Here is an 18,979-nt window from a genome sequence, read left to right on the forward strand (position 1 = left end):
TGAGCATGACTAGCGGAATATGATCAATTTCACAAATAGCACCATTCCAAAAGAACTGGCACACTGCATTGATTTCTCAGGTGACAACTATTTTTCGAAAAGCCTCTGCGCGCGTTAATACAACCTGAGGCAGCTTAAATCTAGGTCACATGGAATCGAAAAATACAGCAGCGGGTGTAACACTTAAATTTGCTATCTCGCGAACGTGAGCGAAAACTTCAATTTGAAAAGGTTTGCTCGAAAGGAAAACTCACGGCCGTAACGCTGCTGCCCATCGCCAGTTGTGTGAATAAAAAAAAAAAACATCTGCAGGATCAATAGACACTTCGTCGATATTTGAAGCAGATCGTTAGTGGATATCAAGAAATGTGCACTGGATAAGAGCGAAACATCTAACCGACTGACTGACGGAAGTAAGGCTCACAGGATAAGTTTTCTCTATCTGCACCGATAATGCAGCACGTACTGTGCAATTAAATCGGCCGTAATGCGCAGCAATTACCGCACTCGATTGAAGTCACCATCGCAGCGAAGCGCTATTTATTTCAGTACCACGAAAAACAAGGTATTCACCTAAGTACAGCGGCGGTTTACCTGTCGGCAAGCCCCTAACTCGCATATGAAGAAAGCAAATGTCACGGAGTCCAAACCCACGATTGCTCAAGTCAAACTGCGCTCGCACGAATATCGCGCACGTTATACGCTTTCGACACGCACAAAAGCGCGCCAAGCGCGCGCAGAACGTCTTGCAGCCGACACGACGGCAATGGCTAATCTACGTTCGAGAGTAGCTCCATAGAATAAAGAGAGCTCTTTCAAAAAAGTAAAAACAAGCAACAATGTGACGTCACATCCTGCGAAAAAGAGTTGTTCTCCTTTCTCACCTTCTCTCAGCTCACGCATGCGCAGCGATCACGGAGCACTCGGGGGCGATGTTCAGGTGTACGGTGGCCACCGTAACATGGGAATGATGGGAAGTACAGGCTTCGGATTGACTTCAATCTTTAGACTAGTGACGTTTGCTTGTGGCGCAGTAAACAAAGCTACACTCAAACATTATCGCGTGAAATCTAATTTTATTTCTGTAGTATGTTATATAATGTACAAGACGCTACATAAACTTTGTATGACTTTGAGATGGAAGCATGGTTTACTATGGTTTGTCACCAGGACACACCAGGGTATGCATACTTGTGCGATTCTGTTCCCTATTTAACCACAAAGAATAATTATTTATTTATTTTTGCAACAGCAATAACAATCGTGCATGTACTTATATAAATATGCTCAACAAGTATTTATGGAAATAAAAATGTTGTATTGTGAGAAAGTGTTGCGCCCTTGAGTGGAATGCTACAAGTGTCGTCTGCTACGAGGCCTGCTCGCTGCAAACGCGAGACTTTTCTCGCAGACGACAGGCACTTGCTAACTCTCTCTCGCTCTTTCGAAAGGCTGCGTCGGCTGTCACGATTGCTGAACGTCTTCACATACTTTTAAGCACATCTGCTGCAGTGCTACCTAGGATGCTAGTGACCTCCTACCAATATGCTTCATCATATTGTATATTGACGTACCGCTTCCGAAGCGTTATGGCGTGGCTTTGCACTTACCCATTTTGCGACACCAGACTACAGCCAGGAAGCAGCAACATTTCCAACCACAAGTAAGTTTGTGTTCTCAAAGACCTAAAACACGCATTTCAATGAGCACATAAACGAGCAATGCATAATGAAGCCCTCAATAAAATTTGATTGTCAAGCCACTAGAAGTACAACTGTATATGTCTTGTATCAGTAGTGCCTTCTTTTTCCTATTCTGAAGTTTCATAAAGCACGTAACGGTACAGTGCCAACCTAACACACTTAACAAACCAAGGTCCAAACGCTCAAAACATGTTCTTTCAACGTTTACGATGCCGTCGCTTTGTCGTCAGGGCTTCGACGCCACACCTCGACACAAACATCGTCCCAGTCGCTGGCCCAGCGCGCTCTCGCCACTTCGAGCAACATAACAAAGGCAGAGAGCTTTGCGTTGCACTGTCCCACTGCAGGTTACAGCAAGTGCGCTTGAAGCTAAACCAAAACTGCCAAAAAAAATACTTGTAGACTAGTTCGCCAGTCAATAGAACGCCAATCCGAAGCCTGTACTTCCCATCATTCCCATGACGGTTGAACGATCGCAGCGCCAGATTTCCCTCTAGGTATACTAATATGAAACTCTATGTAGGACAACGACTGCAGCGCCAGAGTTCCCTCTAGTAATGTTGTAGGAAACTCTATGCCCTGTCCCTCCGAGAACGATGCCAATCCGAAGTCACAACATACCGGCATTCCCATGCATACCACAGCGCAGCAGCGCCAGGTTTCCCTCTAGGTAATGTAGTGAGAAACTCTATGCAGCAGCGTATGCCCATAGAACATATCATAGAGTTATAACTCTATGGAACATATGCCTTGTAGCATAGAGTTTCGTACAAGAATTACTAGAGGGAACTCTGGCGCTAGTGTCTACGGGAGCTGCGATGGGCGCGGTTGTCCCAGCATGGGAATTATGGGAAGTACATGGATTTGCCTAAACTTCGCCCTTTCGGCTTCAAACGGCATTGTGACTTTGTTAACTCGTCATTTTCAACAGTATATTGCGGAATAAATAATTAAATAAACATCATTAAAATTGCCCGACGGCAGGATTCGAACACAGGGACTCTAGCACAGAAGCCTGATATTGAAACCATTAAGCCACGGACGCACGTATCGACAAACGAATGAAACGCCCTTATGAATTTATTGCGGGCATGCCAGTGCCTTGAGACGCTTGGCGCGTTTCGATTTGGCCACCTGGACAAGCTCAATCGTTGCAATTATTAGAAACTGTACGCGTTCCCGGCGTCTTCTGCACTTCGAAGAATATAGATTGCGCCGAAATATACGACAATAATATTTATATAGCGTAATATACAAAGCCACAAAAACGTCTGAATCCACAAGCACGAAGATCAGACAAATCCATGTACTTCCCATCATTCCCATGGTAGGACAACGACTGCAGCGCCAGAGTTCCCTCTAGTAATTTTGTAGGAAACTCTATGCCTTGTAGCATAGAGTTTTTAAACAAATACCCTAGAGGGAAATGTGGCGCTAGTGTCTACGGGGGCTCTCATGAGCGTTGCCTCAACCTACATGGAAATGATGGAAAGTACAGGCTTCGGATTGACTTCAATATTTAGGCTAGTGGCGCAGAAAACAAAGCTATACTCAAATATTATCGCGTAAAATCAAATTTTATTTTGCAGTATGTTATATAATGTACAACACGCTACATAAACTTTGTATGACTTTGAGATGGAAGCACGGTTCACTATGGTTTATCACATGTTTATCACCAGGGCACACCAGGGTATGCATTCTTGTGCGATTCTGTTCTCGATTTAACGCCAAAAAATCATTTATTTGTTTTGGCAACAGCAATAACAACCATACATGAACTTAAATAAAAATACTCATCAAGTATTTATGGAAATAACAATGTCGTATTGTGAGAAAGTGTTGCGCCCTTGAGCGGAATGATACAAGTGTCGTCTGATACACTGCTGCTCCAAACGCGAGACTTTTCTTGCAGACGACAGGCACTTTCGAAAGGCTGCGTCGGCTGTCACGATTGCTGAACGTCTTCAAGTACTTTTAAGCACATCTGCTGCAGTGCTAGCTAGGACGCTAGTGGCCTCCTACGAGTATGCTTCGTCATATTTTATATTGACGTACCGCTTCCGAAGCTAAGCGTTATGGCGTGGCTTTGCACTTACCCATCTTGCGACACTAGACCATAGCCAGGAAGCAGCAACCTTTCCTACCACAAGTAAGTTTGTGTTCTCAAAGTCCTAAAACACGCATTTCAATGAGCACATAAACGAGCAATGCATAATGAAGCCCTCAATAATATTTGATTGTCAAGCCACTAGAAGTACAACTGTCTTGTATCAGTAGTGCCTTCTTTTTCCTATCCTGAAGTTTCATAAAGCACGTAACGCTACAGCGCCAACCTAACACATTTAGCAAACCAAGGTCCAAACGCTCAAAACATGTTTTGGAGGTCGTGTCGCAGGAGGTCGTGTCGCAGAAAAGCCGGTGTCATCGGTGTCGGCGTCTGTGTTTTTTCAACGTTTACGATGCCGTCACTTTCTAGTCAGGGCTTCGACACCACACCGCGACACAAACATCGTCCCAGCCGCTGGCCCAGCGCGCTATCGCCACTTCGAGCAGCATAACAAAGGCTTTGCGTTGCACTGTCCCACTGCAGGTTATAGCACAGACCACCTATACAAACTTATAGCGTCCTCGATCACCTTGCCCCTGGTGCGCTTTGCCCCGCCGTGGTGCTGCACTGCGGAGGATCAACATCGAGGACAAAACTACACCCTCTGCAGGGTGCTTGCATGCAGCGCTACTTTGCCCCTGCGCGCAAAACGTGCGCGAACACGCGCGCGCGCATATTTTATTGTTTGCAGATGCTGAGCATCTGCGGCAAGCGCTCGAACCTTGTCAAACTGCGTGCTCCGACATACCTGGTTGCAAGCAAACACCAATGGATTTTATAAGTAATCCTGACGACCCGTTCAATGAACCGGTGCACTTTCGGCCGCTCTTCCCCACACTGTTTTTGAACGAGGTCGAGCGGCATGTCGTCTTCGCTGTCAGACCAACTTGAAGAATGCTCATCGATTGCGGCAACTAGCAGCGCTTCCTTTCTCATTGCCGACAAATCTACTAGCTAACTCCGTCAACTCCGTTGCAACGTACTGCAGCTATCAGGCCAGAGCGTCCGCGGTGCTGCAGTCGGCAGTACGCGCGCACGTCGCGCGTCCCGCAGTGCTTGCTGGGATTGCACTCCGGCTCACCGCCGATTTTCTCGGTGCGAGACGGGGCAACAGAAAACCGCTCCAACAGGGTGCGCTTCCGGTGATCGAGGATGGTCAGTGCGCACCGGTGCGGTTGATCGAGGATGAAAGTGCGCACCAAGGCGCCCCGGTGCGCACCGGTGCGGGTAATCGAGGACGCTATTAGAGAAGGAAAACTGTACCTTCCACGGTGCAACAGAAATAAGCGTAGCGGTGGCGTCGTGAACTAAAGTATGCGACCACAGGTGGCGCTGTACAACAGGAAACAATACATCGGTAATATACAGGCATTACATCGGTAATATACAGGCTAGCAATGCAGGCAATCAAATTAAAGCTTCAAGCATGGACAGTGAATATTGGAATTTGGTAGAGCTTCAGAATGGCTTCAGAATAGGTAGGCGTTTGGACGATAACTTGTTTGTTCTTACACAGTGTATTGAAATATCAAGAGCAGAAAGCAGACCGTTGTATGTGGCCTTAGACATTACAGGAGCCTACGACAACGTAGACCGCAACATTTTGTGGGATATTCTGGAAGGGGAAGGCTTAGGTAACGATTGTATACAGCTTTTGAGAGAGATTTACCTAGAAAATACCGTTTGCGTTGAATGGGAAGGGATGAGGAGCGCGGAGAAAGTTCATATCAACAAGGGACTGAGGCAAGGGTGCCCTTTATCCCCGCTGCTGTTTATGATCTACATGGTGAGGATGGAGAGGGCGCTGGAAGGAAGTAATATCGGGTTTAATCTCTCATACAAACAGGCAGGTACAGTAGTAGAGCAGCAACTCCCAGGTTTATTTTATGCGGACGACATTGTGTTGCTCGCTAACAAGCAAAGCGATTTGCAACGTCTGGCTAATATCTGTGGACAGGAAGGCAACAATTTAGGTTTGAAATTTAGTCTTAGAAAATCAGGTGTTATGGTATTCAATGAAAACAGTGAACAGACAGGGGAGATACAGGGCCAAGAAATACCTCGGGTAACAGAATATAAATACATTGGTATATGGATAAACGAAGGCAATGGATATTGTTGGAATCTCAGCGCTGACGCCCGTTGTTGCAATCGGACCGCTGGCACGAGTTGTTGCAACTGGGTCGCAAGCCCCAAGGGTAGCGTTGGCCTGGCGGCCTGGGGCACAACTGGAAGCATCCGAAGGTCCCGGCAAAGCATGAGTCGACTGGTAACAGAACAACTTGTTTATTCTAGCATCGCAAAAGAGCGGGCGGTCAGGTCGACCGAAGTGGAGAGACGGGAGAGCACGTAACTCAACGGATGAAATCGGAGCCTCTCTCTCGGTGTCCGGGGGCAGCTGCTCTTATACTCTCGGAGTCGAGGGCAAGAGGAAGGCCTCGTGACGAGGCCACGTGACGGCGGGGCACGGACACGCTGAGAGACATGTTGAGACGAGTGTAGTGACGCATCCGCCAAGCCGGCGCCGGTCAGACCTCCTCGCTTCACACTTGGGGAGCTCCTCTCCCCGGCTGCCGCGCTTTGACAAGCGTGGGCACGAACATGCACACACACACACACACGCACACTTGAAGACACGTAGCACTGAAACATGCCTGGACGCGCATGGCGGGGAGGCGTATCGGCGGCGCTGAACAGGCCAAAATGTCCGCCGCTTTGAACGAAGCCCCGGCGTCCGTTGCATCCGCGCCGGCTATACCGCGCGTTGTAGGCGAAACGTAACAGACCGCCCCGCCGGGGGAAGGAGATCCCGATGGTCAGGGGACTGCATCCGCTGTCCGGAGGGATGTCGCTCGATGGTGCTCATAACCGAAGTCGGGCGTCCTTCGGCGTTTCTTGAGCGCAGCGCACAGAGAAGGCCTCGTTCTCTCGTTCAGGTTCACACAGGACACTGCAAAGTGACTTCGGGAGAGTTGACATTTTTGTTCTCGTTCCCGGCAAGCGTTAGAACTACGCCGAAACTCAACCGCTCAGTCAGCAAGCACGAAACAACCCTCACTAAGCCATGCCAGGCTCTTTCCCCTTTTATACTACTGCCTAGTTCCTTACAGTAGTTTAGCACTCAGAACGCGTCCACAAATTGGAAAATTGCACTAGAAAGCACGTCATCACTTTGAAACACTACACAAAAGCAATATGTTAAAAATCCTGCCTCAGGAAGAAAAACATCAGTAACAAATAACATTGAGGCTGATTCTTACGTTAGGGGCTTCGACTTAAGCCATCGGCGTTACCGTTGAGACTCCCCTTTTTGTAACGCACCTCAAATGAATGTTGTTGCAAAGCGAGGCTCCAGCGCAGGAGGCGGCCATTTGTGGAAGAGATGGTCTGCAGCCATTTGAGAGGGCAGTGATCCGTCTCGAAGCATGCGAAGCGGAGATCGCAGCGAGCGACCGTACACTAGCTCAGCTGGCGAAAACCCCGTACCCGCATGCGGCGCGGTCCTTAATGCAAACTTCACCCCAGGCAGACACAGCTCCCAGTCAGTTTGTTGTTCAAACCACAATGCTCTCAACACGCGCTTCATGACGGAGTGGAGCTTCTCAACGGAATTCGACTGTGGGTGGTACACTGAGCCGTCTAACAGCTTTACTCCACACCTTTCGAGAAAGGCTGTCGTCAAAGGGCTAGCAAACACTGTGTCCTGATCTGATTGGATTTCCGCAGGAAAACCAACTCGCGCAAATATGGACAGTAGTGCATTGACTATCTCAACTGAGCTGAGTTCTTTAAGCGGCACTGCTTCAGGGAACTTTGTCGCTGGGCAGATCACAGTCAAAATGTGTCTATACCCCGTGGCTGTTACCGGCAGAGGTCCCACTGTATCAATAACGAGCCGTCTGAAAGGCTCCGTAATGATAGGTACCAACTTCAACGGCGCCCTCGATTTGTCCCCTGGTTTGCCCACCCGCTGACAGGTGTCACATGTCTTCACAAAGTGGTCTGCGTCCCGAAAACACCCTGGCCAATAGTACTCTTGCAAGAGACGGTCCTTAGTTTTCTTAACTCCTAGGTGTCCGGACCACGAGCCCCCATGCGACAAGCGCAACAGATCCTGACGGTAGCACTGAGGCACGATCAGGTGATCGAACTCCACTCCCCTGCGGTCTAGATACTTCCGGTACAGGACCCCACCTCTTTCCACAAAGCGAGCATTTTTCTTGGCGATACCTTCCTTGACAATGCAGCGTATGTTTTCTAGGCTGCCATCCTTCTTTTGCTCGGCTATCAAAGCCGCCCGGCTGACTTTTAGCAACCTATTAAGTCCGTCTGACGTAGGCGCGATGAGCAAATCTGCAGATAGCTCTTCTAACTTTCCCGTGTCGGGCATTTCCTCTCCAGTATCTGGTGCCTTCAACGCTACAGGCTCAATTTTATTCAGTTCGGACGTGCTCTGAATATCAGCTTGCTGCGCCTCTGATCCTTTCTCATTGTTCGACAACGTCGGCCCCGCAACTACCGCCTTTGCAGCGAGCTCCCGAACCTTTGATCTGGTTAAGGCCTGAACGCTAGCCTCACCAAACAAAAGCCCTCTCTCGCGCAGGAGGTGATCGGACCTGTTCGAAAATAGGTACGGGTACTGGGGGGGGCAGCATAGATGACACTGCGGCCTCCGTCTCAAGCGCTCCGAAAGGTCCTTCAATAAGCACTTTTGCTACGGGCAGACACACGCTATGAGCTTCCACGGCTTGCTTGATCCATGCGCACTCGCCGGTGAACATATCGGGTTCTACGTAAGAGGGGTGAACTACATCCATCGTAGCTGCGGAATCGCGAAGCACTCGGCACTCTTTCCCGTTCACGAGGAGGTCTCGCATGTAAGGCTCGAGAAGCTTCATGTTCTCGTCAGTGCTGCATAATGACAAAAAACACGACTTTTGTTTTTGTTTCCGGACACTGCGCCGAAAAGTGACCCGGCTTCTGGCACGTATAACAAACGCGCGCTTGCCTCGTCTCGAACCGCTTTCTGCGTTCGGCTTCGGCTGCCGCCGTCTCCTTAGGTTAGGTCGGACTGCTTTCACTCGCATCCGCACTACGTGTGTTCCCCCTTGCTCTCATGGGTGTGAACTTCGACCTCTCAAACTTGGAGCCAAATTCACCCTTTTGACCGTCCTTAGCTCCGCGAGCCCGACGCGTAACAAACTCCTCGGCTAGCTCAGCGGCTCTAGCCACCGTACTAACGTCTGGCCTATCCAAGACCCAGTACCGCACGTTCTCAGGTAACCGACTATAAAACTGTTCTAGCCCGAAACACTGCAGAACTTTCTCGTGGTCACCAAACGCTTTCTCTTCTTTGAGCCACTCCTGCATGTTTGACATAAGCCTGTAGGCAAACTCTGTATATGACTCACTTCTGCCTTTCTCATTTTCCCGAAACTTCCGACAGAACGCCTCCGCTGACAGCCTGTACTTTTTTAGCAGACTCGATTTCACTTTGTCGAAATCCTCTGCCTCCTCTCTATTCAAGCGAGCTACTACGTCGGCCGCCTCGCCGGGTAACAAAGTGAGCAAGCGCTGTGGCGACGTTTCCCGAGAGAACCCCTGCCTCTCGCACGTTCGCTCAAAGTTAACCAGGAACAAACCAATGTCCTCTCCAAGCTTAAACAGCCGCATCAGGTCAGTCATTTTGAACGATACTCGTTCTCCTGCACCGTGTGCCTGACTTCCATTACGAGCGCGTTCCATCTCTATCTCGAGACGCTTCATTTCCAAAGCGTGTTGACGGTCGCGCTCCTCTTTTTCTTTCTCTTTTAGCTCTTTTTGCGTCTTCCTCTCCTCAATGGTCTCAAGGCATTCCAACAGCTCGTCATCCTCAGCTTCTAACTCAAGAATAGCCCTTAGCAGTTCTGGTTTTCTGAGTTTGTCTGAGACATCCAGACCCAACTCTCTTGCAAGCTCCAGCAATTTCGGTTTGCGCAACGACTTCAAATCCATGGCTGCTCTGAATGCTGCTTTCTCTACTGCCTACTATTGTCTTGCCGCAAACTAACCCGGCAGCAACGACAACCACAATTACCAGCTCTGTTTCTGACACTAACAAAAGCCTGGCAAAACTCAGAAGAAGAAAGTCCCGCACTCACCAAACCTCGCAGCCAAGAATTCAGCGCAGTCGTTCCGCCGCAGGCAACCAGTCATCACACAGGGCTCGTTGCACTGCTCCCGGATGGTCGTTGTGCTGCTCAGCATACAGTCAACCGCATATCTTCGCTGCTGGCCTCCGTTGTCGCGATCTCACCGCTACCAGCCAGTTGTTGGAATCGCACCGCAGCCACCAGTTGTTGGAATCTCAGCGCTGACGCCCGTTGTTGCAATCGGACCGCTGGCACGAGTTGTTGCAACTGGGTCGCAAGCCCCAAGGGTAGCGTTGGCCTGGCGGCCTGGGGCACAACTGGAAGCATCCGAAGGTCCCGGCAAAGCATGAGTCGACTGGTAACAGAACAACTTGTTTATTCTAGCATCGCAAAAGAGCGGGCGGTCAGGTCGACCGAAGTGGAGAGACGGAAGAGCACGTAACTCAACGGATGAAATCGGAGCCTCTCTCTCGGTGTCCGGGGGCAGCTGCTCTTATACCCTCGGAGTCGAGGGCAAGAGGAAGGCCTCGTGACGAGGCCACGTGACGGCGGGGCACGGACACGCTGAGAGACATGTTGAGACGAGTGTAGTGACGCATCCGCCAAGCCGGCGCCGGTCAGACCTCCTCGCTTCACACTTGGGGAGCTCCTCTCCCCGGCTGCCGCGCTTTGACAAGCGTGGGCACGAACATGCACACACACACACACGCACACTTGAAGACACGTAGCACTGAAACATGCCTGGACGCGTTTGGCGGGGAGGCGTATCGGCGGCGCTGAACAGGCCAAAATGTCCGCCGCTTTGAATGAAGCCCCGGCGTCCGTTGCATCCGCGCCGGCTATACCGCGCGTTGTAGGCGAAACGTAACAATATATGGAAACACAGGAAAAAAACCATAACAGTCAAGGGGAAGAGAAATGCAGCCATAATGAAGCACAGAGCGCTATGGGGATACAATAGGTATGAGGTCCTCCGAGGTATGTGGAAAGGGGTAATGGTTCCAGGACTTACTTTTGGAAATGCGGTTGTTTGCTTTAAATCAGGGGTACAATCAGGACTCGACGGGAACCAAAGGTCAGTGGGTCGCCTCGCATTGGGCGCTCACGGGAAGACTACAAATGAAGCTGTGCAGGGGGATATGGGCTGGACTAGTTTTGAAGTGAGGAAAGCTCGCAGTAAAATTGAGTATGAAGAACGGCTGAGGAATATGGAAGAAAGTGAATGGGCTGGGAGAGTGTTCAGGTATCTGTACAGGCAAAACATTGATTCACAGTGGAGGAAAAGAACTAGGAAGCTTACCAGCAAGTATGCTGCCTGTGGGGTGGGCAACACAGCAACAAGGAAGGTCAAGCGGAAAGTCAGAGAGGCTGAATTAATCTCATGGGTGGCGGCAATGGAAAAGAAACCTGCCATGAGTAACTACTTAAGAGGAAAAAAACTAAATCAGGAAAGAAACCATTTATGATAACTCAAAGGGAAGCTCATTACTTTTCGAAGCGAGATCGGGATGCCTTAGAACACGCACCTATAAAGCGAGATATAAGAAGGAAGTAGAAGCATGTGCTTGCTGCGGTAAAGCTAGGGAAACGACGGAGCATATTTTATTAGAATGTGAAGACGTCTACCCAGCGGTCGATTTAGGCACCACTGGCCTCCTTGAAGCCCTTGGGTTCAGCGGGAGCAGTGGTAAAGGAAACAGGTCCGCAATAGACATTAGTAAGAGGCGATTGGAGGATTGGTGGAAGAAAAGTAGGGAAACGACAAAAGACGGAGACGTAGTACAGTTCGCAATAGGGGATCAGAAAGTTTGGACGTGGTAGTTCATAGTGTTTTTTTTTCTTTTTTCATTGGTTAACCTAGGTAGGATATTAGGCAGCATAGTAGCAAGAGCTTGGTGGCGCAATCCACCGCCCCGTTCCAAAGGGGACGCTCATAACATCCATCCATCCATCCGGAAACGGGGTTTTGCACAGTATGGCCGCAGGTGTTGTGTGGCTTTACTGGGTTTCTGGCTGCTGCGCCTCGATCGTGTTCCCGCCAGTTTGGTTGCTGTGTGGCAAACGTAGAGCCTACATATATAAATATATGTAGCGCTGAGTCATATCGAGTTAAGGCACACTCTGAACTGACTTTTAAGGGCATCCCGAGCGGTTTATCGTTTATTACGCCGCCGTTACCCCGAGTTGTGCCGCCGCGCTCCAGCTATTGCATTTCGTGTAGGGCTACTGACAGAATGCGGTTTCCAAGCGACACGATGGCCTCGACTGGAATAAACGCACACGACACCAAAGATTGAGTAATAAGCCTTACTTACACCCGTAAGTAAGCTTTACATGAAACATGTGGCAACTGTTTTGTGTACACTACTACTTGTATTTTTTTCAGGTGACCTAGAAGGATTCGTCGATCTTGCTCAGTTCACGCCCGATTCCCAAAAAGACCAACTCTCGGACCATGGCATGGTAGTTCTGTTCCAGCCTTTCCAGGGTAATTTTTTTTTCTAACGTATAGGTCGGATTTGTCGCTTTACTGTTAAAACACTGTTTGTGGAAAAAGTAAATGTGCTGTTTTATCTTTCCAGGCAAGTGGACACAAGTCCTTGGGATTTTCGCATCACGATCAGGCTGCAGCTTTCACTGCAAACTTTGATAATGGTGGCTTACTCTATCCGTCTGGCCCCTTGAAGAAAATTGTCACCGTCCTTGAAGACAGCTTCACTACTTATTTTAGTCTGAATAAGTTGCACGAAAAAAGCATCGTTGACTTCGCCGATTTTTTAACACATATAAATGTTCCGTCTCTGGCCTGCGTGAAACATGGACGTGAAATTGTTAATGGCATAATGAAATTTTATATTCTGCTTCGCCTGCGCTTCTACACGAAGTCTATCAATGTTGAGAGGGCAGCTAAGAAAGAGCAGCTGAAGCTGTTAAAGATGAGAAGATGCCAGTAGGTGGTGAAAACAAAAATGTGGGCAGCCTGAGTGCAAAGTGATGAAAATAAATGGGTTCAACAACGATTTTTATTTTGTGCATTACATTAGTGATCCTTTGGTATCTTTTCCCTGACAGTACGTGTTACCTACATAGCATGGGCTAATAAGCCTCCTTTACCAAGCACGTGATTCGAAGGAACTACTTAGAATGCATGCTTGTGTTCATTACTTCTGTAACACGGTTGCCTAAGCACTAAGGAATGCGTTCCTGCAGTTTGCCTAAAGCACGTGATTTACAGGGCTCAGGTTCTCATCTTACATGTTTTAATTGTGCGTGCATCTAGAAGTTTCCAGTGTTCAGTCTGCCTTCTAACTCCTTTATAGTCCGTAGAAGTTGAGATCGGATCAATAGCATGAATGAAAACGGCGCTGTCAATAGCGCACTGTTGCGCGCACACACGGTCGTGGGGTTTAGAATCCTGGGTAATGTTTTTGATGCAAGGAATTTTTATTTAAATTCCTCAGTAGGCGGTATTATAATACGTGGATGGGCAGCAGTATTCAGAAAGGAGAATATGATGTAAAAATAAGCGGGTTCGTTTCACCTTCGACTCTGGGGTACGCGTCCAAAAGTTTTCGCAATAAAAATATCGTTTGCGCCGCTACGCCAATAACTGAAGTGCACATTGAAAAACCACGACTAAGCTAAAATCAAAGAAAAAAACAGTGCAATCGCATGCGCAAGGCAAATCAACACGCGCAGTGAATTTGTTGCGCGGGGCGAGACGCGCGCGTCAAGAGCAGACGCCGCGGCTGGCATGGCAAACCGATTGCTCGCAGCGCCACCGCGGCGATCATTCAGCAGCAGCCCCCGCCGCAGCCGGCGGACACCAGACTAGCAAGTATTTCTAGGGACCCTAACATTGCCTACACTCTTAGGCAAAGTTACACCCTTTGGCTTGCCCCTTCTGCCACACAACAATAATCGTTATCTGCCTTGATGCGTTTCCTTTCTTTAACGCTGCGAGCCCGGTACTTTCCAGTAACGAACGGCACGCGTGTTATCAGCATATAACAGTTTACACCGTTTGGAGTGCCCCTTCTGATAACGCGCGTGCCGTTCGTTACTGGAAAGTTCCGGGCTCGCAGCGTTAAAGAAAGGAAACGCATCAAGGCAGATAACGATTATTGTGTGGCAGAAGGGGCAAGCCAAAGGGTGTAACTTTGCCTAAGAGTGTAGAGGGATATCTGGCGCTGCGGCGTCGTGGTATTAGGGTCCCTAGAAATACTTCTAGGGACCCTAGTGGCATGCATGGGAATGCCGGTATATTGTGGATTCGGATTGGCATCGTTCTCGTAGAGACAGGACACCTTGAACATAAGAGTTTCCTACAGAAATTACTAGAGGGAACTCTGGCGCTAGTGTCTACGGGAGCTGCAATGAAAGCGGTTGTCCCTAAAACCCCTCCATACACGTTTCCGCCGACTAGGTTAAGTACCGCCAGCCTGCCCTCCTCCTCCACGCTCCTCTCCCACTCACCCCTCAACTTCCGGAGTCAAGCGGAACTTACGTAGCTGCAGCTTCCTGTTCCCAGTGGAAGAGACGCCTTGTTTTTTAGCGTTGTTTGCTTTCGCGTCGCTGGAGAGGCTTTAATCGCACGAGCTGCGGTTGAAACTGTGAATGCGATTCCATTCAAGAACCACCGCCTACTGTAACCAGCGATCTGCTCGTGTTCGCTGCTTCGCGTCAACCTACGACGGGTTGCGGCACGAGCGACAACGTACAGTGGAATGTAGTGCCTGGGCGCTTGGAGACCACTGCCGGTTTTCCTGCATTTGGAAAACAGCGACCGCGAACTACTACTTCAGCGGAATACAACAGCTTGTCCCCTTGGCATTCTTCTTATGGTGACTGCCACAGCTTTGCTAAGCACGCGTGGGCGTCTCACCATCGTCTAACAGTAGTCAAAACGGAAATTCCCGCAGCGCAACTGCAGGAAGCGGAAACGCCGGAACCGGAAATTTTTAAACCGGAAATGCCGGAACCGGAAATACCGGAACCGGATTTGATGTGAGGGGAAAAGGCGGCGCACAACAACGGTTGTCGCTACTTAACCCAATAAAGACCAGCGTGACCACATGGTCACGTTAGTCTTCACAGTGGATTTCACTTAATTAAGATTAAAAAGCTTCACCAAAATCACCTTTGAAGTGCTGTTTGATAGATTAGAGTTCCCTTTATGGATACCAAGTGGCAGCAGCTGTCAGTCGTTTTGTGGGAGCTCCTCGCAAAGGCGGGAATAAGTGTTGCTCTGCGAGTAGCGTTGCCATGCATCGCTCCAAGGGGTAAGTGTGTTTTTTTTTTCACTAATTGTTTAAGCAATAGTCAGATATCCTTACCTCCGTATTGCTCTTTAAATATGTGACCTTCGATGAGCATTTGTGAAAGATTGATGTTTGATGTATCCATGAACGAACGTGTTATCTTGCGCGTTGCCATATGGTCATACTGGGCCTTTAGGCTACCAAACTTTTTATTTTTTTACCTGCATTCTCATCTCTTGCACGTCAGCTGGCGCGTTCTCGCAGTGTTATTTTTTATTTTATTGTCTGAATAGGTTGATGTTGGAATAAATAGCGAAGATAGTCGTAGAGGAAGATGACGTCGTGTCAGTGATTTATATCGAGCCGCCAGAGGCTAGCACCTATTGGGATGAAGACTCGGCCGATGAAGACTGAGGTGGGCTCATTGACAATCTAAGCAGGTGGCAGCTATGAGCCGGCGCTTAAACGCGGAAAGCCTATCCGCTACGGGTATAAAGTATGGTGCCTAAATGCCAAGAACAGATACCTTGCAAACTTCAAAGTGTATCAAGACAAGCAGGGGAGATCCCGGAACATCTGAAAAATATGAAAAGGACTTCGGAAGAGCAGCGGCGCCACTTCTTCAAATGGTGGAAGAACTCGCAGCAGAGATGCACGACCTTCCTTTCTTTTTCTATTTTGATAATTTATTCACAAGCATGAAGCTACTCAGGCATCTCAAGGCACAGGGCTACGAAGGGACGGGCACAGTGAACCAGAACCATGTTCCCAAAGAGTGCCTTATCGCTTGACCAGAATTCGTCAAGTGCCAACCTCGCGGGCACGAAGATCCCGTGCTGAGCGACAATGGGATAATTGGTGTCTGCTGGATGGACGATTCTGTAGTAACGATCGTAAGCACCATTCACTGCATAGAGCCAATGTCATCTGCAGACAGGTACTCTCGTGTTGAGAAGAAGCGAATCAAGGTGACCCGTCCAAACACTGTTGCTCAGTACAAGTTTTATAGGAGGTACGGACCAGATGGATGCAAATGTAGGCGTCTATAGGATTGCAATCCGTGGCAAAACGTGTTGGTGGCCGAGTTTCACTTGACTTTGTAATGTATCTATCAGCAACGCTTGGGCGCTAATTCGTAGCACAGGGCTCAACGTCACGCAAGTGGAATTCCGCAGGCAAATTGCACAAAGCTACTTGATGCGATGGGACAATAAGCCTAGAGGACCTGGTCAACGCAGAATCCCAAAGACTGGTGATGTCCTGAATGGTACACGGTATGACCAAGCGGCCCACTTTGTTGCAACAATACCTAATGGCAAGAGGCAGAGGTGTGCATGAGATAATTGCAACAGCGCGGTGCACACACAATGCACAAAGCATGACGTCGGCATGTGTATTCCATGATTTAAACCATATCACACTAAATAAGTGCTCGACTATTCGCTATGTATGTTTTCTGTGATGTTTCATGGCTTGAAATAAATGTTTTTAACTTCGCGTATTTTGCTGTAGCGTAAGGGCCCAGTGTGACCATATGGTCACGGGCTATATTTCAATAACTAATTAGGCAAGAGTAATAAATTCTTGCATGTGAATTATTACTATAAAGGTAAGCTAATATATTAGATTTCTTTCAAGATAGCAAGAAAAAAAGAAACCGGTCCCTAATGGGTTAAGAAAGCGGCGGTGGTATGGTGGTTAGAAGGTGACGCCAGCGCCGGCATATCCGCCGAGAAAGCGCGATCCTCTCATTCATGCGCTGCCGCAAAGGCCGCGGTGGCGCTGCGGTCAGCTTGGCGATGCAGTCATGCGGTTGCGCGCGTGTGCAGCTTCCCGCGGTGTCTGGCCGGCGCGACAGCGTTCCTGTTTCTTCGCATCTGCCAAAGTGTTCTCTCGTTTATGGCAATACGTGTTTCCCTGCTGACATGTTAATGTGAGTGCCGGACTTCGCCGAACAAATGAATTCCAACGCAAAAAACGCGAAGCAGCGTCACTTCTTCGCCCCTGGCTGCACGTCCGGCTATGTGTCGTCGAGGCAGCAGGGAGGGTGCTCTAAACTTAGGAGGGTGCTCTAAGTTGCATATTTGTTCAAGGTGGAACGTCTTAATTTCTTATTTAGTGGAAAGTGATATCCTTGCCTCCCCATTTCTTCGTGGGTGTTCAATGTTTTTCTTTCAAATTACACAGAAGCATGTGTAAATGTGATATCTTGTACTTTGAATTACCCTGAATGTATGATTTGCAGTGCTTTGCTATTACTACGATGTGCAATAAATTTTTGCTATGCTTTGTATTAGCTGTTCTGAACCCCATTCACATTCTTTAGGAGTAAGCTGACGCTTCATATTACTGAAACTTAAGGAGTGGAAGACACCGGCCAAAGAACAGCCAACCTTTGTTTCTCTCATTTAATACCCCTTTTAATTTCCTTTTTACATATTCCTTTATGCCCTGAGGCAATAAACAACGTTATTTAAAAAATGCAATCGCACGGACCCGACACATATTTCCATCCTAATTCTTTTGGTCTGTGTCTCCTACTGTCGTCATGCACTATCTTGACCACACGGGACTCATTCGGACCCTTCAATTTCTGAAACTGAAAGGATTCGCGAATAACGCTTTAGATACGCCGATGTGTTACGCAGCAGATGTATTGCAGGGGCAGCCACTCGATTTTAATGGTTTTGTTTGTGGGGTTTCACGTGCCAAAGTTACTCAGGCTATGAGAGATGCCGTAGTGGAGACATGAAGGACTCTGGAAATTTCGACCACCTGGGGTTCTTTGACGTGTACTAACATCGCACAGCAAACGGGCGCCTTGTTTTTCGCCTCCATCGAAAAGCGGCCGCCGCGGCCGGGATGCCATCCCTCATCCTTGGGCACAACAATCGGGCGCCCTAACCACTGCACCACCACGGCTTAAAATTGCATTCTGTAAGCCACAGTCACGTTCGACTAGCGTTTAATAAGCTAAACCATTGCTTGCAACAATATCACTGAAAGGCCGACGCGTTGCGTGCACGGCAGCCTGCGTCCTTGCGCATGCTCAAAGCCAGCGGCGCGTACCATGCATCGCATTACGGCCAACAGCGCCACCTACGCCCGGCTTGAAATCGAGGAGCGGCTTCCATCCGCCGTTGGCGTCACCTCTCCCTTCTGGCGCGTGGATGGAGGGGCTTTAGTTGTCCCAGCATGGGAATTATGGGAAGTACATGGATTTGCCTAAATTTCGTCCTTTTGGCTTCAAACGGCGTTGTGACTTTGTAACCTCGTCATTTTCAACAGTATATTGCGCAATAAATAATTAAATAAACATCATTAAAATTGCCCGACGGCAGGATTCGAACACAGGGACTCTAGCACAGAAGCAAACCATTAAGCCACGGAGGCATGTATCGACAAGAGAATGAAACGCCCTTATGAATTTATCGCGGGCATGCCAGTGCCTTGAGACGCTTGGCGCGTTTCGATTTGGGCACCTGGACAAGCTCAAGCGTTGCAATTAATAACAATTGTACGCGTTCCCGGCGTCTTCTGCACTTCGATGAATATAGATTGCGCTGAAATATACGACAATAAGATTTATATAGGGTAATATACAAAGCCACAAGAACGTCTGAATCCACAAGCACAAAGATCAGACAAATCCATGTACTTCCCATCATTCCCATGCTAGGACAACGACTGCAGTGCCAGAGTTCCCTCTAGTAATTTTTGTAGGAAACTCTATGACCTTGAAGACGCGCTTGGCAAGTACCGTTCCCTCTGTCA

This window comes from Dermacentor andersoni, chromosome 1 (genome assembly GCF_023375885.2).
Source record: "Dermacentor andersoni chromosome 1, qqDerAnde1_hic_scaffold, whole genome shotgun sequence".
Lineage (NCBI taxonomy): Eukaryota > Metazoa > Arthropoda > Arachnida > Ixodida > Ixodidae > Dermacentor > Dermacentor andersoni.